General features: G+C 41.3%; 1 protein-coding gene across 2 annotated transcripts in view; it reads right to left on the reverse strand.

The window, feature by feature from the left end:
* Positions 1-23149, reverse strand: part of CTNNA2 (catenin alpha 2) — a 469832-nt gene extending 446683 nt beyond the window's left edge. The window contains exon 1 of one of the 2 annotated variants that reach the window (XM_059845428.1): positions 23009-23149. The gene's annotated coding sequence lies outside the window, so the exon portion shown is untranslated. The remainder of the gene's footprint in view (positions 1-23008) is intronic. The other variant, XM_059845429.1, reaches the window with a different exon arrangement.
* Positions 23150-23159: the final 10 nt, after the last annotated feature.

The following is a 23159-nucleotide window of genomic DNA, read 5'->3' on the forward strand; positions in this document are numbered from 1 at the left end:
TATTTCTAAAATGAAAGTTAATTTAGCACACATCAGCTGTGCACAAACAACAGAGCACAGCTCAGGAGTGGCACAGGATGAGAATCGTCGACAGCAGCTGCTTGACTTAGCCCTGGAGCTAAGGAATTACTGAAAATAAGCTTTCTGCAACAGGACATTGAGCTCAGCTCCAAACATCCCATAAAGAGCTGACCAAACTGTTAAACAGCTAACACTGCACCCTCTCAAAGGCTGGGCTTGACACCTATTGGATTTGCAGGGAATGCCCTGACAAAGTCAGGAATGATGAATCTGCCTCCATGTTCTCAGAAGGCTCATTTATTATTTTATGATACTATATTATATTAAAGAATACTATACTATACTAAAGAATACAGAAAGGATACTTACAGAAGGCTAAAAAGATAATAATGAAAACTCCTGACTCTCTCCAGAGTCCTGACACAGCCTGGCCCTGATTGGCCAAAGAGTGAAAACAACTCCCAGCAGAATGCAATGGAACAATCACCTGTGGGTGAACAATCTCCAAACACATTCCACATGAGCACAGCACAGGAGAAGCAAATGAGATAAGAATTGTTTTCCTTTTCTCTGAGGCTTCTCAGCTTCCCAGGAGAAAAATCCTGAGGCAGGGACACCTTCCATTAGCCCAAGGTGCTCCCAGCCTCATCCAGCCTGGCCTTGGACACTTCCAAGGATCCAGAGGCAGCCACAGCTTCTCTGGGCACCCTGTGCCAGGGGCTCCCCACCCTCACAGGGAACAATTTCTTGCCAATATCCCATCCATCCCTGCCCTCTGGCAGTGGGAGCCATTCCCTTTTGTCCTGTCCCTCCATCCCTTGTCCCCAGTCCCTCTCCAGCTCTCCTGGAGCCCCTTCAGCCACTGGAAGGGGCTCTGAGCTCTCCCTGAAACTTTCTCCTCTCCAGGTGAGCACCCCCAGCTCTCCCAGCCTGGCTCCAGAGCAGAGGGGCTCCAGCCTCAGAGCATTTTCTCACATGGCAAAAGTCCAGGGATGAGATGAAACACGGGAACAGGAACCAGGGAGCTCCTGCACCACAATACAGAGAACCCTGATGCAACACTCCCTCCTCTCTGAACCAAAGTGTCTGGAAGTTTCAGTGCAATTTTTGCAAACCACCTGTCTTCTGGAGCAGGTGGAAAGGCTGTTTGGAGAGCATTTTTCTGTAAATGGAATTTGATTAGTACACGAACCTTCCATGTAATGTTCCCATAATGAGTAAATTAGTAGGTGATATAAAACTCTGGAAAAGCAAAGACTGTAATGAAAACCTTATTATCCTTTTTATAGTAAGGCTGAACAGAAACTGATGCTATGTTTAAATTGATCATGGTTCTATTCCCACCCCCAGGCAAACCTGCATAAACTCAATGAGCAGTGTGATTTCATTAAATATATGTATATTGAACAAATTTCTTGTCCTTTGGAAACAACTGATTTGAAGGAAGACTGAGGCATTATGACTGACAGCTGGGTTCTACACCCTTTTCAATCTGCACAGGATTTCCTATAACTGACTGAAGGTGAAAGAACCACAAACACAGAGAAAAGAGAGGAAAAACAGTCTTAATAAGCTGGGAGCACATGAATTTTAAACAGCTGAGAGAAATGCAGTGGCTTTGTGGAGTTGGTGGGAAGTCTGCTGTGCTGAGAAAGCTGTTCAAACATCCCCTCTGCTGAGCCTGGAAGAGGATGCTCAGGACACCCATGGACTTCAAAGAAACGTGGAGCTGTCATGGATTAGAAACTGCCCTGACCCTATCCATTTGTACCCAAAGCAGGCCAGCAGTTGCCTTGGGAAAGCACTCTAGGAAATGGTAGAGAGAAAATATTTGGCTTTCCAGATACAAATCTCTGCTCTTGGGAAGGAGAGAGCAGCAGGGTAGGAGACAAATACACAGAAGTTGCTCAGCTTACTTGGTTTTGTCCTAACTCCACAGAGGAAAGAAACCTGGCTGACCTCTAAAACTTAGAAAAATCCCTACACTAGGAAACAAAAATAGCATTTAAATGTGGAATTTTTCTATTTCTCTTACATAAAGAGGTCTGATGAACAGTGCTTGATCCTTAAAATATCCATCACTCTGCAACTGCACTTTTTGAACCAAGAGACACCTATGAACACACATGGTTACAGGCAATACAGGTCCAGTGAGAGAGAGCCTGTGTCAGGTATTTCACTGAGAATCCTCACAATTCACTCCTCTGGAAAAGCAGCAGCCAGACCCATATGGTCAGATGACATAAATCTGGGATTCCTGTGGTTCTGCACTGCCACATCCTCTAAGTGGCCCTTTCAAAATTATTATGGAAATTTTAAAGATTACCTGTTCTCAAAATAACTGAAATTTTAAACAGAAAAAAATTTCAAACTTATTACATGAGGTTCAGTACAAGGCCATTTTAAAGAGTTTAAAGTATTTTTTCACTGGTGCTATGGTGTTATTCTCAGAAGGAAACTGATTTCCCCACTAATGGATCTGAGAAGAATCTGAAGAAGCAATACAGAAGGGAATAGTACAAACTCAGAAAAAAAAAAAAATAGAGAGAGATATTTAACAGAAAATCCAAGACAAAATGGTACAGTAACTGCAGAGTTGTATTTTGAATTGTTTGCAACCTGTCCAAGCAATTACCATCACTCTGTGCTCTGACCACAGAGGAAACCAACATATCTAATGTGGTTTTCAGTCTTCAAAACACCTCTCCAGTCTGACTCTTACTGGAACTGAAAATCCCCCAAGTCAAGGAGAAAGACAGAAAATGCATTTTCTTCTTTACCAGCATTAAAACTAGCAGTAACTTCTTGCACAAATACATAAAAACCTGCACTCTGATGGGATTAATTAACAAGTGATAGTATTTGCAGGCTAAAGGAAATGTGAGAAGTAAATAGGTGACAATAGAATGCCAGTCCTTCAAAAAAAAAGCAATTTTTGTAACATCTGATTAATTTTTCCACAGGGGAACTTTTCATATACAGTTTTCATCTTGATAGTGGATCTTTGATCAGTGTGTCTGAAAAAAATAATCTCTGTGAAGATTAAGAAGACAAAGGAACCCAGATAAACTCAAAAGAGGCAATGAAACATTCAGGCTATCAGGTAAATAAATTATTACAGGCAGCTTGCTGGAATGTAGAAAGAGTTTTCATATAGGAAAACAAAGAGTTTTCATATAGGATTATGATGGAAAATGATAGGGTTTAGAAACAAAAAAAAAAAGAACAAAAAAAAAAAATTAAAAAAAATCCACAAGGTGAAACTGGGAAACTGGCACCTTTTCAAAGGAAATAATATATTAAGGAGTGCTACAAATTGGCAAAAAGCAGGCAATGTCAATCCAGGATCCAATCAATGCTCTCTGTGCTATGAAACCTGACCCCTGAGGCAGTGCTGGATCTGAGACAGGGCAACACATGAATGCATGGTGAGCTAGAAAATAATTCAATTTTAGTGACATGATATCACTCATTGTATCTGTTTCCTTTAAAACACCTTTAACCAACACTTCAGTCTCAGCCATCTTTTCTGGAAGCTTCCCTGTGAACACCCTTCAGAGGCTGTTTCACAACAAGGATGCTCAGACTCTCCCTGTTTTTTCTTCTGGGCCTCATCCTCTTTGTATTTTACCTTTCCTACCTCCTTTTTCTACAGGCTGCCAACTCTCTGCAACACTTCTTGCTTCCAAAGCACTTGAAAAAGATTCATAATTGCTTTTCACATCTTGAACGTTTTTGCAGAATTATTTTTGGCCTCCCATGTAACAGTTTGGGCTTTGAATACTTGCACATTATGATACTTTTTTAAAAAACTTCTCTGATCTAAAAGTAGCTTTTGCTGCTGTCCTGAGTCCTCATTGCCTTTCCCAAATTTTCTATTTTAATGAGTATTATTTATTTTCCTGACTTCCTTGAAATGGCTGAACTGTATGATTTCCCAGGTCTCTTCCAACCTAAATGATTCTATGACTCTGTGAAGTTTCTCAAGAACAAAATCCCAAAGTGCTCTTTTTAATTGCCTTTTAATCATATCTCCCTGTATGTGTAGTTCTCTTTGGAGATTAAACACTACCATAGTGAATTTGCCTTTTTCCCCCCACCTCCTACAAGGCTTTGAACCAAAATTTCTGTGATCACTGTTTCAGATGTTTTCAACAGTAACAGTTTTAGTCCCAAACTCATTCAAAACCAAGTTTTCCTCTCCTGTGATCCCTGACAACACTTCAGTGAAGTTGTCTTCAGACAAATTCTGCCTCATCCTCTCTGAGCTTTTCCTACTTCACTGCAGAACTTCAGTCCATGTAGTATAATTATACTGCCTGTTCAATTTACTCCTTTATTTAATTGGATTCTGAGCTTTCTGGAAAGTAAAACACAACCTCACATCTTCCCTCTATCACCAGTCCCCAGAAGGAATTCCTGCCACCACTTTGGGGAAAAAAAAAAAAAGGAGGCAAAGAGTAAAGTGAAAGAGAAAAGTAAATTATTTCTAATGATTAGTAGAAATAAATAAATAAAGTAGAACACTCCATCATAAATCTCCCTGTTCAGATTGCAGATTTTATCAAGCTCAGTGACCAGGGGCAAAAATGGGTAATGAAAATGCATTTTTCACCAGTGCATAAAACGAAGAACAACGTGGGAATAACATGGGGAAAAGTAACTCTACTTTACATGTAAAATGGTTGGCTTGAAGATAGCAACTGATCTCTGAAAAACTGAAGTTCTGCAGAGCTTTGGTCGGGAAAAAAATGCAAAATACTTGTATGTCACAATCTATTGTACATCTACATTCTTAATGCCTCATGTCCTTGTACCTCCACCAAGGTCTGGCAGAACCAGATGGATCTGTAGAGTCTCCATGGCAGGAGACATGGAATGCTGTCCATACAAAGAGAGTCTAAATACAGCTCATCATCCAATTTTAAATAAATCACAGAGAAGAAATATGATTAAACCTTATCCATCCCTGGAAGTGTCCAAGGCCAGGTTGGATGAGGTTGGAGCAACCTGGGACAGAGGGAGGTGTCCCTGCCCATGGCAGGGGTGGGGACTGGGTGATTTTAAGGTCCCTCCCAACCCAAACCATTCCATGATTCTGTGTGAAGACAGATGGCACCGAGGTGAACAGAGCTCACAACAGCTCCTATGACACAAGAATGCACCTCAAATTCCTCACCCATCAGATTTCAAACCATCCAACAGGCAACATCTATTTGTCCCCTGAGATTCATGGAACCAGTTGCAGCAGGATGGTCCAGAAGTGAAGGGAACAGGAACGAGGGAATCCATGAAACAATAACATTTCTGTCCTTAATTAAAACCTCTGGTCCAGGTGCTGCCCTGAGACTCAGAGAGTCCATGAACAGCTGGGTCTGAGGGGCTGGATGGAATACCCAGGGATCAGTCACACCACACGTGTCCTCCTGTGTCCAACCACCATCACAGAAAGGACAGATTTTATTATTCACTTCCCCTGTGATCAGCATGTTCAGTATTTTCTGATTAGCAGAAATCTTTGTACAAGAGGCTTGGACTTGGATAGAGTTGACATTCCAGAGATGTCACCAGACCAACCCACAATTCTGCTAAAACCCTACACTTGCTCTAACACATAAAGGCCAAGGAACTTCATCAAACTTTCAGCTTTCAGTTCACTTTCAAGCTTTCTAGGCATCCACATGTTTGTGTTTAGGTTTAGGAATCAAAGCTCCTGAAACAGTCAATGGGGGCATTTCCAAAAATTCTTCCAAACATCTCAGGCAGATATTCCCAGCTATATTAAAGTTCCACTGAATTCAATTCATCCCAGTATTTGCTGATTTACAAATGTACAAGACAGCACTTCTCAAGTCTAATTAAAACCTTCCTCACACATCTGTTAAAAGCAAAAATAAACTAAAAAAAAAAAAAAAACAAAAACCCAAACAACCCCAAAAAGCAGCAATAATAAACAACATGCTCCACTTCCCAAAGCTGGATTTCATTCACAAATCTATCAGGTTTTATTCTCCACATGAGATGACTCACTGCATGTTCACTCCCTTCAATCTTCAAACATTTTGTTAATGTATGCAGGAAACAAAGCTACAATCGTTTGCTTATGAAAAGAGAGGTTTTCTATAAACCAAGAGCTTGCAAAGGTGCAAGAATTTGCCTTGTACAGAAGAGAATATTTACTATACAGTGAAATATTTAAGTAACAGAGATATTCTTTCAGTGAGATCTATTCATTATTTATGCATAATAACACAGAAATAATGAAATAACAGAGAAATAATGATAACAATGAGGAATTATTCTACATGAAAGACAAATAATCAGGTACATTTGGCCCAAAGCTAGAGGGAAATATCAGCCAAATATTGGTAGGGATTGCCTGAGATTACCATTTTCTTTACCTCAGAAATGAACAGAAAGGCACAAAGCCCCAAAAGCTCCCTTTCAGTCTGAATTTTATGATGATACACTACTCTTGGTCAAAATGTAACGGAGAAGGCGAGAACGCTGAAAACAGTAAAAACCAGAATTTACTCTCACTCTTTCATCAGCCTGTTTTTATGGTATTTGACAGGAAGCCACCCTAGCAGCCCCTAAAGAGTAAGAACATCACAAATCTTAGTTTTATTGCCCTTTTCATAAAAAAGTTCTTTAAAAGCTCATGTTTCATCAGTCTCCTCACTCCAGATTTTTTGACTTTGATGTTAAGTTTTAAACAGACAGGTATTTTCGACTTCTTTTCCTGTTGTGCTTTCCACCTGCACATCATAACACCCAACCTCTCTCACAGAATTCCTTCTACTCATTTTTATTTCTTAATGCAAGCCAGAAAAGTGCCTCCACTGCTTTTCCACTCCCCATTCTGTACATGGCAGAAATCTCTATTTCCTTTGTTTGATTTGAAATCAAAGAGAGTTGTAAGAAACTAGACAGCTCCTCACAACAGCAGAGGAAACATACAGAGAGCTCTGTTTTTCTCAAACACAAGACCTATCATTTTACCTCATCTAGAGAAGAAATAAACTCCACAATTCCTTTAAATCAGGCCATAGGCTACAACCTATATTATCAATCACAGCCATTACTCAAATCCAAACAGCTCCAACATCCACGGGCTTCCTCTGTTAATAAAAGCAGCAAGACCATTTTTCAAATTGAAATACTTTGCAACAGTAGCAGAAAACAGAGCAAATTAAAAATGACCAAGTAAAATGAACAAAATATTTCTGTAGGTCCCACCATCCTCTGCTAATTGATGAGGTTGTTACTCTTCTTCCTCCCAGATCTTCAAAAAACTGAACATTGACTTCCAGGGACAGGGTTAATAAAAACCTGATGACAAAGGGCTCTTTTTCTTTACCTCTGAATTTCCCCCAGGCTGAGACAGATGCCACACAAGTCTTGGTGAAAATAGAGACCTGTTGTGCAGTGGGAAAAACTCACTTTTTCCCTTAAAACCAGCTCAAACCATGTAATCATTTAAAGAAAAAAAAAAATTACCGAGGTGTTTCTGGTTTGTCACCTCCTGGATTTAAATGGAAGTAGAAATATGGGCTCTTTGATCATTACAGAATGTTTATGAAGCTGCACAGAAATAATTCACAGTGCTGGCCTGTGACAGCAAAGCTGTTGGCAAAGCAGCACGAAGGGAGACAGTGATTTAATTTCCAACACCTCAGCGAGCCCTGGGTGGGTGCTGGTACTACAGAAGAGGAGAATCATCCTTGTAGAAGAGGCTCCTCCAAGCTCCCCCTAAACCAGGGCAGGTTTGGGCAGAAGGGCTGCAAAACCCAGGAGTCAGGGATAAAATGTGACATTCTTTCTAGAGGACAGGGAGCTGTTGCTTAGAAACTGTTTACAGACAAATCCTGCTGGTGTACCTAAAAAAAAAAAATAAATTAGGTCATTCTTGGCTGCAGGTAGGAGAGATCTTTATTGATATAAACCCCTCCACATCTCTCTTCACTGTCAATAATTAACAATGCTTTAGGAAGGCTGCTTGGATGCTCCTTTAACCAACAACTGCACATTCCCAGTGATAGAATTACCCATTTGGAAACAATCTGGTGGGTAAATTGACATCACAGTTCCCTCGGGAGGCTGAGCCCAGGCTCCAGGCATAGACTGGACCATCTTAGGAAGGGACTGGCATCAAAAGTGAGACCAAAAGGGGGTGGGGGCAAAGTGCAATTAATCTTACTTGTTGTTACGGGGGGAAAAAAGAAAAAAATTAAGGAAAAAACATGACAATATCACCAGGAAAAAGAATTGGTTCAACTTTTTAACCACCTGATGGAACCAGGTCTGCTAAAAAATGAAAGGGGAAAGGCCACAACACCTCTTTGAAGCCATGAGAGAACAAAGTTTGCCTTGAAGAACAAAAAGGTGAGGCTGGAATTGGATCTCTTCACTAAGGGAAGTACTAAAAGGAGTTCCTAAGTATCTAAAACAAAGTTGCAAGCAAGCACTCATTGCTCACAGAGAAAACAAATTCAGTCAGAGCAGATGGGAAAGAAAAATTATATCAACCCAGAGCCAGTTTTCTCCTCCGCATAAATAATCCACGCTTGAACAATTTTTCCTCATATAAATAACTACATTTATAAGAAGCCTCAAGTAAGAAGGCTCTTATATCATTATTCACTTAAAAACCACTCCAAAAATTCAGACAAATCACTGCTTTCTAAGTAAAAGAAAATAAAATGCACAGCTTGTGGTAATAAACAGCTCATTGTCATCATCCCAGAGAAAGGCATTTTTTTTCTCTTCACTTAAAAACAAACGTAGCACGGGCTTGTTTTCTTATATTGAGCAAATCACATGAAATAAATTCAAATATCAGAACATGGAACCTAATGTGGAGAAGAGACAAATGTCACAGGGATAACCTCAAAAAACCAAGTTGGCAGTATCACATCATATTTTCTGAAAAATCCTCTTTGCCTAGGATTGTTCTCCTGGGAAGCTGAGAAGCCTCAGAGAAGAATGAAAACAATATTATCTCCTTTTTCTCTCCTGGTTTGATGCTTTGGAATGTGGTCTGGAGATTGTTTATCCAACAGGTGCATGTTTGATTGGTTTCATGTGAATTGTTTTGACTTAATGACCAATCACAGTCAGGCTGTGTCAGGACTCTGGAGAGGGTCAGGAGCTTTCATTATCATTCTTTGTACCCTTCTGTCTGCATCCTCTCTCTATTCTTTAGTATAGTTTTAGTGTAGCATTCTTTAATATCATATCATAAAATAATAAATCAGCCTTCTGAGAACATGGAGTCAGATTCATCAATTCCTCCTTCATCCTGGGGACCCAGCAAACACCACATTGGTAGAACTTGTGTAGAACTTGTGTAGAACAAGCCCCTCTGGTTGGAACTTCAGGGGCAGATCTCAAATTCATCAACCAAGCCCACATTCTGTGTAGTGTCAGCAGAAGGTCACCACACCACCCTTAGGGCCAGAAAGACAAGGGTCAGGAGAGGCTGTGTGATTTAATCAAAGTTCCTTCATTCTAAGGACAGCCACGAGCCCGTGCTGTGACACCCTGAGTGACAAAGACACTCCTAGGATGACGTTACAGGTGCAGCTAACATGTCAGATAGAAGTTTGGGGCTTATTTCAAGGGTTATCACAACCTCAAATGGGTTCAAAGCCTGGGAAAATTGTTTAACTCCTTCACTCAATGCATGGCTTCCCAGCCAGGGAAGGGGATGAGATCCCACTCCCTCATACCAGAAACACAGACAAAAACAGACAGGAAAAAAGGAGTCTCAACAACCACAACTATTATTATTTGCAAATTCATCCAGAAATACACTTTGGATTAAAGCAAAGCTAATTAGTTAAAAAATTAAAGATAACATGGCCCATTTCCCAAAGGCTCCCAAATCCTCACAGGAGACTTGTGAAGCGTGGAGGAGAGGCCAAGCTGATTTTTATTCATGTGTTGTCGAGCTTATCTACATGGGAAACAGAATTATGCTCTATTTAGCCCTCTGTCAGGTTGTTCAGGTTTTAAAATAACTGTTAATGAAATCACAAGCCTTCAACACAAACAGCAGCAACGAAAATAGCACCAGGACAGAAAACATTGGACTGCAGCAACTCTGAGCCAGAGTGGAGCAAAAAAGCATCTCCCAACATTCAGCTGGCTTGAAATAAAACACAAGGAATAATAGATTGAATTTTACTGAGGCCTCACTACAATGATTCACATTTTGTAACAACCTTCACAGAAATGCAGCTGTTAAAAATTAATTTTTTCCTTTTGCTTAAGAACTTAACAAAAAGTAATTCAGCATGGGAAGTGCTCATTACTTTGACACATAAGATATCTGGGAATCACCTGAAGCACAATCATTTATCATCATAAAAAACAGCATTTCCTATTTTTCAGCTTTTTCACAATATTGTGCAGAACTCAATTTTAACCCATTCAAATGGTTTTAGCTTTAGGAATGTTACTGACATGTAATTTGCTCTCCATTATTTAGAAATATATACACTTTTTTAGTCTGAAGTTTAGGAATGACTCTCAACAAAATTCTTTCTTTAAAAGAATAAAACCACAGGATCACACAGAGGTTTGGGTTGGAAGGAACCTTTAAAGATCATTAAGTTCTAAACCTCCTGCCATGGGCAGGGACACCTTTCAGTAGAAGTGAGTTTTTGCTTGGCATTTTCACGAGAGGACCTGGATAAATAAGATTAAAAACCCAACATCTTCTTTAATGGTGATTAAACATGTGCAAGGACTGTAAGTAAGTGATGGTGTGGTATCACTCCTGGATAGAAGAAATCCAAGTGATTACACACCTCCACCAAATCCATCTGTTTTCTTTAGTGGGATCCAAAAATGAAAACACAACAGTTTCTCCTCAGACACCAACACTTCCTTGGAGAAATAAATAATGAATCCTTTCTAACATGCTGACTGTGATCACTGCCCTTGTCAGATCTTGCATCTCCTTGGGATGTTTTCCACAGAACTCTGTGTTTAGAAACACGCCCAGAGTTAATTCAGATTCATCACACAGAATATAAGATACACATGTCTGTAATACTCAGAATTTAAGACATTTGAAATTCTATTTTCACTTTGCCAAAATGCTGGTTCTCTCATGAAATTTCACCATTATTTCATGTACCCTGCCACGCTAAAGACTGACCCTGAGTGGTGGTTCCTCCCAGGGCATCTTTCCATCCATGTGAGCACCTCTGGGGAGAAATACAGTGAAATTTATCAAGCACTCAGTGCTTTGGTATGGCTGGGGCTGTTTCTGGCACTGAGCTATAACCCAGAATGTTGTACAGAATCAGAGCTGCACGAGCCCCATGCCCTAAGTGAAGAGCAAAGCTGAACACTGCCAGGTCTCTGTCATATTTAGGGAACTCAATCCACCTGTAATGTTTTCTTCTACTGGCCCAACATGACAACAGAAGCTTCTCACTTCAGAGGAAAAGCAGGCTTTGGGTTCAACAACACCACAAAAAATAACTCATTCAAATGAAAGGCTGAGCAGTAAGTATTGCGTATTTGAAGCAGAAATCAGATGCAAAGAAGAACTGATGTACCACACACTTATTGCTATTTTTTTTTTTTAATTTAAAATGGAAAAAAAAAGCTCCTGCTCACATAAATCATTTGCTTTCTAAAGCATGTAACAGACACAATCAGTGCTCACGACTGCTCTACAAGGTAACACAGAAAAACATTTGAATTTTCCAGAGATAAAGCAATTTGTGCATCACTGTAACAGCACACAGGACTGGCTCCAGCTCCACTTAAAAGACACAGACACAATCCACAGCCAAAGGCAGAACCAGCTCCAGAAGTGTTGGGTAAGAGCTTTGCAACACTGATGAAAATTCTGTAATTAATTTCAGAGGATCAAGGATTTAATCTTGCATCATCTGAATACCCAAACTAGTCCCTTAAACAAGACAGCCAGAAACCATCTGCAACACTGGAAGAGGCTCCTGGTAAAATAAATCTTTCTACTCAGTCCTTGTTAAGTGTTCCTCATGTTTTGCACATTTCTTGAAATTGGAGAAACGGATTTCAGATTCAAAGCACTGAATTTACTGCAAAAGCAGGATTAGGTGAAGACTAGAGTTTAGATTCAATATGGGTGCTTTAGTTTTTATTTTAATACATAAAGGAGCTTTACCTGCTCAGACACAGGACTTTTTCTTTTTTGTATTCACATATTTTCCTCTTAATAAAAGGACCTCTAAGTACCTGAAGCTGTTACAAGTCCTGCTGTGATGTACCTGTCCCACAGCAGCTGTGCTTTGCTCTGTTTCCCACACCTGAGCTGCAATGGCCCAGAGGTGACTTCCACACCAATTTCCAATTAAAGCAAGGTGGAAATTATAAAACCCACATTTTTTTAAAGAGTGATTTCAAAATTCTTTCCTCATTTACAGGATCTTGCTTTCACCTCAGCAAAAACCAACTTATTAATGAAAAACTAATGAAAGAGAAACATCCAAACCAGCCCAGGCAAGGGGTGAGTGTAGAAGGTCACTCAAAATTTTTGGAGACACAATCAGTCTGTGCAATTCTCAGCAGTAATTTCAAGCACACCTGAGGTGTTTAAACTCCAATGCCTTATTTTATAGAATCACAGAATATCCTGAGCTGGATATCATTCCCCAGTCTGTCCACACATCCAGGATTTGCCCTTGATACACTTCCAATGTATTCCTGGACAATTTGGTTCTCAGTCCTTCCTTAAAGGTTCTTTTTGTGCAATCAAACATTGATTTCTCTGATCCACCCACAGCCCATCTCACTCTGGTTCATGAAATATTTAATTACTGTGGATTATTTCCTAAGAGTTGACCAGGAAAAGCTTTAAACATCACAAATCCTGCAGCACCCCAAGGGTGGCAAAAAACTTTTTTCTGGATATTGTGGCAGCAGAACAGACCTCACACCACCTTTAATATTTATGGTGCAGAGAGAGCAAAATAAAGAGATCCCCATCTTTACACCATTATGGAAAACTGATATTAAATATACCCATCTCTAGTGTTTCCTCTTCCTCCTGACTGATCTTTTTATGAAAAACCAGCCAAGAAGCTGTTCTTGGGCTATGCAATTTTTTGTTTCTTTTGGCTGACTGTCAACCACCCAGCAAAAATAAACTCATTAAGCTGACAAGAGACCTGAACACACTCATGTTGTCAGGGCATCTCAGCATCACTCTTGTGAACCCAAAAGCAATAAAAAAATTAAAATAAAGTTAAGCTGACTCCACCCTTAGGATGCAACCAAGTTTGCAAGGATCTGTCAGTCCAAAGCCAGTGTCTGGCAGCATCTGAGCTAAAGGGGATGTGCAGCTTCAGCACATGTCAAGCCAAAACAATTCTAAAACTAGCAGCAAAAAAGGAGTGAGGAGCCTCCAAAAAAGCATCTCTGCCACAATTAGAGCTCTCAACCTAATTGTGTTTGCAAGCCTACTATTTTTGCACCCAATCCACACTGCTCTCCCTGTGTTCAATCTGTCCAGCTAGCTGGGATTTTTCCTTTGCTGCCACCACATTTGTAGTTTGCTGAGCAGATCCCCAGCTTAAGGCTCACACAGAGCCTTGTAATCAGTGAGGTTTCTACTTAAAAGCAAAAGGGAAAAAAGTTACCATGGCTACTACAGTCACTCAGCTTTCTCAACTACTTCAAGACATTAATTCTGAAGGTTTTTTGGCTATGTTTGCACAAAATGCATGCTTCCATACTACTCTGTCATGTAAATTAGGTTGTGCTGCAGCGTTTGAGATCACCTGGGACCATTCAATACCTTTGGCTGGCGTTCCAAGAAGACTCCACAAGAAGCAAGGTGATAGTTTCACTGATCACATTAAGGAAATTATAATTAAATCTATTAAATATCATTAAAAACAGTAATGAAATGTTGTTTCTTACCCAGCCAAATGAAGGTAAATATCTGAACAGAGACATTCTCTAGTTCTTGGGCTGAATTTGTAAACAAAATTGATACTAAGTACAGAATTAGTAAAAGCAAGTCATAAAGTATTTGCAGAAATGCTTTGGAAATGCACTTAAGTTATTCAGAAGATGAGGAAAACATACAGAGAATGATAAAATGTGTCTAAGATTTGATGCTGGTTTTCATCCAAACCCTGCATGAGTAGAAGACAATCCTGCCCAGGACTTGTGTCCCCACTGCTCTTTAGCACCTCAAAAGCACCTGAGAACTTCCTCTACACCCATCTGCATCCCCTGGGCTCAATGCAAGGATTGGAAGTTGAGTGTGAAAGAAAAAAACCCAACTTTGTTCAAGGATGCAAAAGTGTGTGAGAGCATGGAAGGATTCAGTTTGCTGCCTCAGCCACACACAGAATCCTCCCCGAGCCACGCAAGGAAAATTAAATCACAGTACAGAAATAGTTCTGCTTCTTCCTCTTCTTCACCTCCCTGTTCCTGCTGGCTATCAGATGTGACCCAGAAACAAAACTTAGCAAGGCCAAGAGTCCAAAACACACAGGATAAAATTCAGTTGGATTTTTAGGGGGAGCATGGGCCACCCATGTAAGGCAAGGAACAGCTCTGCAAACTCTGCAGCCTCCCAGCAGTGCTCCCCCTGAGCAGGACATTTGTCAGAGCATTTTCATTCTGATTCTCTCCCTACTCCACCTCATCCTCCTTCATGCACACGCTTCCTGAGGATTTCTTGTTCTTAGAAGTATTTCTGGGAGCATCCAGGCACTGGGAATGGAGATGACGGAGATAATAGAGACGTTTAAAATTAGACTAAGCAGCTGTAATTCTGAATTTGCATTTCTGACTTGATTATAGTAAGCACTGAAGACTATCTGCACAAGAATTAGGAAGAAGTTCATCTGCTGCAATAAAAATATATGAATCTCTTTCACTTTGACCCCATTAAGGGGAAAAAAAAAGATAACAAATGGCATTTTTATAGAAGTTGTTTCTTTGCTATTCTATAACTTCATTTTAAAGAGTCACCCGTGGATTTTAATTGCAAGAATTAAAGTAACCAGATTTCCTATCTTTTACAATATATTTTCCTTATGTTTTACTATTCTCCCGATTACCCTGGATTTTTCTCATCTCATATTTTAGTAGTTATCCATTTTATACCTTTCCTTATAAGTCTCTGCAGTCTCTTATCTGAACAGTCAACATTTGTAACCATGGGATAACAATTTATGAAGCACTTTGATAAATTCTCTATCAAAACCAAACACAGATGACACAACTTTACTTAAATATTCTGTCACAATAAAAAAATGTTAGAATCAATCTTGTCTTCTATTCTTGTAAAAAATAAAATAACCATTTTCATAGTAGGATTTTTTACAGAGATGCAGAAGAAAAAAATAGCATTTGGGTTCTATATTCCAAGTTTCTCCATAAATATCATAATGAATTAACCGTGAGTAACTTATCACAGCTGGTAATTTTATAGCTGGAAGAAAGCCTGATAAAAACATTCAAGAAAGTTAGTATTTAATGACAGAGGATATCACACTTCTTTTCTGTTCATTTATGTTCATTCATTTACTTAAAAATATTAATTTACAGAACCCTCCAAATTAGTTAAAGTTACACAACAGCCTTGAAGAAGAAAACTCACTATCCCAACAAGCATGCAACAAAATGCTTTCCTAGAAGTAGCAAAGGAGAAAAAAAAAACCCTAATTACATAAAAACAAGTGCCTCAGATTATCTGTCTGCTAATAATTCTTATGTCTCTTTTTGCCAGAGTTTATTCATTTTTCTTAGTGTGGATCCTCTGGAAAGGACATGATGGCACTACAGCAGAACTAAAAGCAGTGCTGACCAACATTTGACTCCATTTTTTAAGTGCTTTACTCCACAGTCTAACTTGAAAGTTCAATCTCTAGGAAGAAGCCTTTTGGAGTTTCTTTTGATGTTTGAAAAGACACAAAGAACTGATAAAAGTGGTTTTGTCAGCTCTGCACAGGATGGACACAGCTTCTGTGTTTAAAACATAAGGAATATTTCCAGTTGATCCTTTCCTTACAAGCACAAGGGAGAAAACTGAGAGATTCAGCTGCTCCTGCTGTGCTGAATGGGCTTTAATGGAGAAATGCCATAAAAATGAAATATGCAAGAGTGAGTGGGTTTTGTTAGTAAATAACAGCATATTAAAAATTAAGTTTGATTAGTTGTAGAAAAGGCCAAAGTGAATAATCCACTTAGAAGCTTTAAGTAACTTAAAAGCTTAAACCTCATTTACAGAAATCACCTGGGCAGCTGGGAGCCTCCCCTGACCAAAACCACTTCCACTTTTTGTATTCAGAATTTAAGTTCCACTTACACCCAAATTGCCTTCCATTTGAATATTCTTGTCTGCATTAAGCATATGGTAACATATGCTTGTTGGTTTTTAATACAAAGCTTCAAAGAAAAGGCCAAGTCCACAGGAGAAGGAAATGTCACATAATAATGAGTGTAACACCAGTAAAAACAGCAGAGTGGAGTATCTGCAGAAATATCTTTAAAGCACTCTGAACACAGAAATTCTTTGGTATAACTACAAAATCTACTGGTTTTCTCACCTCTCAAATTCAAGCCCTGTGAGATGCTCTTAATGTTACAGGATTCAGCTTCACTTAACTGAGCAATTCTCATTACTTAAGAAGCCTGAAAACTTGGGCAGTCTCTGCTGCAACATTGAAAATATCTCTCCACTGTTCTCTGTAGCAGAATACTAATGCAGGGGGTGATGTGGCTGAAAAGCACAGCTAGACAAAAAATATTCCAAAGGAGGAAAAAAAGAAAAGGAGAAGAAAAAAGCCTGGCTATCAGAAAATGCTGATTCAGCAGAGGTAAAGTACTTCAAGGAAAGGTGTGCTTTGTCCACACAACCAAAGAAAAACTACAGAAAAGCTTTCCTCCTGCCCCTTACAAAGTCAAACTGCTTTGTCTGATGACAGCACAAGACATCTGAAACAATAAAATGTGTAGGGGAGTCAGGGGAGAAGGGAGAGTCCTGCTAGGGGTAAGATTGTTCATTTGCTGACAATATTCAAATTCATCTGCTCCTTCCATGCCAAAGCAAAAAAATGATTCAAAACACAAGGAACACAAAAATCCTGCCTTCCAACCAACTGTACTGGTAACTGATGGTCACAGCAGTTCATTTCTCCAGAGCAGCTGATCTTTTGTTGCGTAAATATGACTTCAACCTACCCTAGTGTTTGGAAACATTCAGGAAAGCCTCTCTGTAACCAACCACTGCTTGGAAGCAGATAGCACTGCTTGCTCAGTGGCTTGTGTGTGATGCTGAGGAAACCATGAGAAAACTGAGATGTAGAGCTCTTATCCAGAAACCTGATACAAAATTCATTTACAGCTGCAGAGTGCTGAGCCTGCCCAACCACAGACTTGATACAACAGTGTTATCACCCTGGGATATATTTAGATGTACCACGGATTCCTCTAAGACAGTAAGAAGCTACAATGCAATAACTTAAAATCAGAATAGAATCATGGAATGGTTTGGGTTGGAAGGGACCCCAAAGACCATCTTGTTCCACCCCCCCCACCATGAGCAGGGACATCTTCCACTGTCCCAGGGTGCTCCAAGCCCCATCCAACCTGGCCTGGGACACTTCCAGGGATCCAGGGGCAGCCACAGCTTCTCTGGGCAACCTCTGCCAGGGCTCAGCACCCTCACAAGGATGAATTTCTCTGTATTTCTAACCTAAATTTCCCCTCTTTCAGTTTGAACCCATCACTCCTTGTCCTGTCACTGCAGTTCCTGATGAAGAATCCCACTCTGGATTTCCTGCAGCCCCTTCAGATACTGGAAGGTGCTCTGAGGTCTCCACACAACCTTCTCCTCTCCAGACTGAACAGCCCCAACTTTCCCAACCTGTCTCCATGGGGAAGATTCTCTGGGCCCCTTAGCAACTTCTTGGCTCTCCTCTGGACTTGCTCCAACAATTCCACGTCCTTCTTATATTGGGGGCACCAGAACTTATAACTCAGTTGTTAACTGAGTTATCAACTACTTTTTTTAACAGGACAAAACCTGATTTCTGGTCTTTGCTGTCACTCCAACCTTTTCTTACAGCAGTCTAAAAAATCCTGTCTTTTTTTACTTTCCAGCACTGCTCAGGGCAGGCTGGACTCAGCAGCACTTTGCTCCCAGTCAGGTTCAGGTGTTGCTGCTCCAGCTGGAGGATCTCCAGTACCCATCAGTGCTGGAGCTGCACAGAGGAATGAATGAGAGCCGCAGCTGCCCCTGCTCCCTGCAGCAGCCTGGTGGCTGGAAAGCTGTGCCTCCAACGTTTTCAGAGCACTTAATCCCAACAAATGTAACAAATGTAGTGTTTATACAAAACCAACAAGTTTATCTTAGTCAGGAGTAGCTCTCACCCTCCTGTGAAATACAACTTTCTTTTTGTAACTTTCATCTTCCCATTCTGGTGTTTTTCACATCTCCTTCTTGCACCTTAGCTAAAGCAGCTCTAAGGGGGCAATTCCTACAGACCTGAGCCACAAAACCTCCCATCAAGTTTTGTCCTAAGCATGCCACTCTAAAGACCAACAGGTTAGTGCTGCTGCTCTTCATTTCTGCACACTGCCCTTCTCATTTCCAACTGCATATTGTATTATTTATTTACTTCTGTGAGTGAGGCACAGGGTGCCCAGAGCAGCTGTGGCTGTCCCTGGATCCCTGGAAGTGCCCAAGGCCAGGGTGGACATTGGTGTGTGGAGCAGCTGGGATAGTGAAAGAGACCTTAAAGCTCATCCAGTCCCCCTCCCCATGGCAGGGGAGGGGGACTGGATGAGCTTTAAGGTCTCTTTCAACCCAAACCATTCTGTGATTTTATGATGATTTCTGTATAGCTGCCCTTCATCTTCCCCTGACCATTTGATAGTATATCTAAATTCAAAGTATTCCTTTACTTTATACACCTATGAACAAACTGTGGAGCAAGTGAATAAAGTCTTCAGCTTTCTTTAGCCAAGCCTTAGAATATGTTGTATTAAAAGCAAAGCCTGCTCACCTAAAATGTAACAAAACGTCTTTCTGTCACTCTAGACAGGAAAAAAAAAATAATCTCATGCTGGTGTGTTCAGACAGCATGTAATACCTGCAAGGCATTGTCATAACCACTACAATTTGGCCACAAAGCAGATTTCAATAAATACTGTGGTTATAATTCATATGTAACAAGAAGAAAAGTGTTAAGGGCTAAAAAATTCGTACTTTTTGAAACAGTAGGTGTAAAAAACTAATAGGAGAGGATGAAGACATTTCTTGGCAGCAGGAAAAAATAAGCAGGGGGGAACTGCAGGAACAAAAGAAATCTCAGCTGTCACACAGGTGTGGTGCTAAACAGGGACTCTGAGCTACACCAATAGTGCAAAAGGGCAGATACATTCAAAAAGTAATTCTGCATGTGCAAAGAAGTTGATGATTCCCTGGTACCTCATGAGAATATTAATTGCTTTTCCATCTCATTGTAAATACCATGTTAAAACAGGGTTACTTTGCAGTAAATATTTTTGGTCAGCAGGACCAAAGATCACCATGGAGAAGCAGTCCCAGAAGTGTCCAAGGAGTTCTCTGTCCTACCAGCACAGACTTTTAGGAATTCTGAAAATCCTGAGGTGATTCCAGCAGTCTGAATGAACACTTTGGTTACAAATATGCTGTGGCTGTAACCATAGGAAGGTTAGAACAGTGGCAGCTCTGAACAAAACAATCATTTAAGAGAAATTCTAGGGGACTCAACCGATACCTCAGAGCTCTGTAACAAATAGTAAGAAGTAAAATAATGAAAGCTGACTTACTAAAATGATTGTGATTTAATTCCTTGATATGACTGATACTTCCAATTGGCAGAAGTATGTGTTTAAACTTCTCTGGCATTAGTGCAGTGTTCTGTGAGAGCCTGACAACCAAACAGAACCAATTAAACTGGTGAAGAACTGGTTAATGACATCTCAAAAAGAAAAAAGAGCAGCTTTTGAGAAGAACTCATCACAACATAACTCAGATTATCATGGAGCCCCCCAAAAGGGAGCCACTACCACAAAACACCTTTTCAATTATTTATAAGTCTACACCATAAATCATGACATAATTTGCACAAGTATAAATTGATAGAGTGCTACATAACTGAGATAAATCAGTTCCAAAAAGCCATCAGGAGTGTTGGGTATAATCAATCAATGCTAGAAACAAAATGTTATTTAAAAAAGCCACATACAAAGTTGTAAAGCTGCAATCAGGAAAACACACACCAGTCTAGGGAATGATGAACTCTTGTGGAAAGAAACAGTCCTGCAAAGGGTTTGCCACAGTGAGAGTACCCAGAGAAAAGGAGATCAAAATGCAGGGCTGCAAATGAAGGTTTAATATGTAAATGTGATGCAGAAGCAGGAGAGTAACACCAGAGAGGTAATATTTAAACATACAAAACACTCCTGAGACAAAGCTCTGGTGTGCTGCATCCAGCTCACATTTTCATAAAAATGCTGAAAAAGTGGATTTGGAAAAAACAATCCCCAGAAACTGAGTTGAGAGGAAAATGCAAGCAGTGACAAATTTAAAGAATTTCAGTTCACTTGGTTTTTCAAGTAGAAAAGAGAGGGAATACTGGGTTACAGAAGATAAATACTTGCATGGTAAGAAAATACTTTGAGTTCTTTAGCACAGTGGAGAAAGGCACATCATTAACCAGCGACTAGAAGCTGAAGCCAAATAACTTAATAAACAGCAGATTCTCTACCTCTCACTGTCTTCAAATCAAAATTCCAATTTTTCTGGAAAACATGTTTCAGCCAAATGCATGTTATTGCATTCAAGAGTAAGTGGATGAAACCCAACTGACTCCATCAGTCAGGGGTCAGATCAGGAGATCTGATTGCTTCCTTTGGCTTTCAAGCCTCAGCCTACAAATACTCCTGGTTTTCTGTGCTTCAAAGGCATTTCAGTAGTACCATGCATGCTCAACATTAATATTAAAAGAGCTCTCAGCAAATCTGCATGAATTACAGTTGTATTTCCATGTAAGGGCTCGAGTGACACTGGAGCTCTCCTGTTGAGGCTTCTGTCACCAGCAGAGCCCATTAATGGATTTACAGCTACCTCGTACCCAGCTGAGGTGGTATTTCTGTAAACAAGCATTTACACAATTGAGTGCAGAACTTCACCCTTCATGTCAGTACTTTTTCTCCTCTAGAAAGAATCCTGTTTGACCTGGAGTATGAGAAGGCTGATACAATGCATTGTATCAATCACAGGCACTGCAGGTAAGAAAGGAAAACCAGCAGCATTGTAATAGCCACAAAGCCAGGAAAATCTGGTGCTCACATCAGCAGCATCACTTCAGTCTGCCCCTGCTTATGCTCCTCATCCACCTGGCACTCCAAAACACTCACAGCAGTCTTGACAAGTCCAGCATTTTTCAGGAATACATGCCAAGGTAATGTACAACATACACGTTAAATATCCAGGCTCACAGAGTTGTGCTGTAGCATCGGCAAATGTGGTATCTGTGAATTTCTAAAACAACAGGGGAGTTGAAGCGTTTCTATCCTGGTGAAGAATGAACCAACTTCAAATTCAGCAAGCAGAAGTTTGAAAAGGCTGGAATTGTCTGAAGCATGCCTGCAACCAAATCAATGCTCCACAGGAGAGAGACACAATCACCAAGTGACAGAGCATCACCTTAAAAAGAGCCCAGGCATCACACACAGCCAGCGAGACACCAGGGAGGGCACTCACCCCTCCAACCTCCAGAGAAGGGAGCGCCTGCCACCTCACTCACGCTACACCCCGCTGTAAATACGTGTAAAAGTTTCTTTCCCGGAGCCCTGGCACTCGGATGTCCCGCCGAGCATCCCCAACGCCACCTCCCAGATGGGCACGGCAGCCAGGCAAGCCTGGCACTCCCCACCACCACCACGGCCGAGCAAAACTTCTCCCATCCCAAGGAGTCCCACAAGGAGACACTTTGGCTGCCGTCGCTTTCCAGCCAACATCCCCACGGCTCCTCGCCATCCCCGGCGCTCCACGCAAAGACAAAGCCACGCTTTAAACTTTCGCTCCTCGCCAGCGGAGCGGATCCTCTGCTGGGAGCTGGCACCTCTCGGGCTGGGCGCTGGCTGGGATGTGCAGCGGGTGCTTGGGAAGGTCTCAAAGCCCAGGAGAGGCCTGGAGGGAAGGGATGGAGGAGGTGCCCGCAGCCCCCTCCCCACAGCCCAGCCCCGCTCCCCGCGACCCTTCCCCGCCGGCTCCCGGCGCACACAATCGGAGCAGCGGCGACCGCAGAGCACAGGGACGCACAGGGCGATGGATAAAAGGGACGAAGGAGCCTCTAACGCCTGAGGAAAGGAGAATAATTTCAAACAATACCCCAAAAAAAAAAAAAAAAAAAAAAAAGGACTTAAGATAATACGGAGCCAGAGCCAGGTTTCACCTCGAAGTGATGGCGGGTAAATAGATGAATAAGTGGAACAACACACCTTTGACCCTCTCTTTTCTTCCCTAAATATAATCCCCCTCTTCCCATAATACACACACCACAAAATGATCATTAATTCAAATCTATTCTTTACAGGAGGGGGGATTATCTCTGTGACCGACTCTGTCTCTTTCCCTCTCCCGGTCTTTCACTGCGCGAGAATTGAAATTGCATTAAAAAAAAAAAAAAAAAAAGAAAAGGAAAACGGGAGGGGGGGGGTGGGGGGGAAAGCAAGATTATTATATCTGGAGGGTGCGAAATGTGGGCACGGGGAGAGGGAGCCTGGGGGATGGGGAGGAGTAGAGAAAGGTGGCTAAGGAGAGAAGAAAGGAAAGGAGGACCAGGAAGCGCAGGGAAGGATGAGGGGAAGGCGAGATAAGGGGGAAGGAGGATAAGGAAAGAAGGATGAAAGGAAGGAGGTCGGGAGGAAGGATGAAAGGGAGGAAGGGATGAGGGGAAGAAAGGAGGATGCTCTGCCCTGGCCTCACCTCAGCTCGGTGGGTGGGGGTGGGAGAATCTCTCGTCGTCGCCGCCGCCGCCGCCTCCTCCTCCGCCACCTCCTCCTCCTCCCCAGCAGCGCCGGTCACTGACGGGCCGGGTGTGCGGCGCGGCTCCCTCGCCCGGTCCCCGCCTCCCCGC

The sequence above is a fragment of the Haemorhous mexicanus genome, chromosome 4, assembly GCF_027477595.1.
Source record: "Haemorhous mexicanus isolate bHaeMex1 chromosome 4, bHaeMex1.pri, whole genome shotgun sequence".
Classification (NCBI taxonomy): domain Eukaryota; kingdom Metazoa; phylum Chordata; class Aves; order Passeriformes; family Fringillidae; genus Haemorhous; species Haemorhous mexicanus.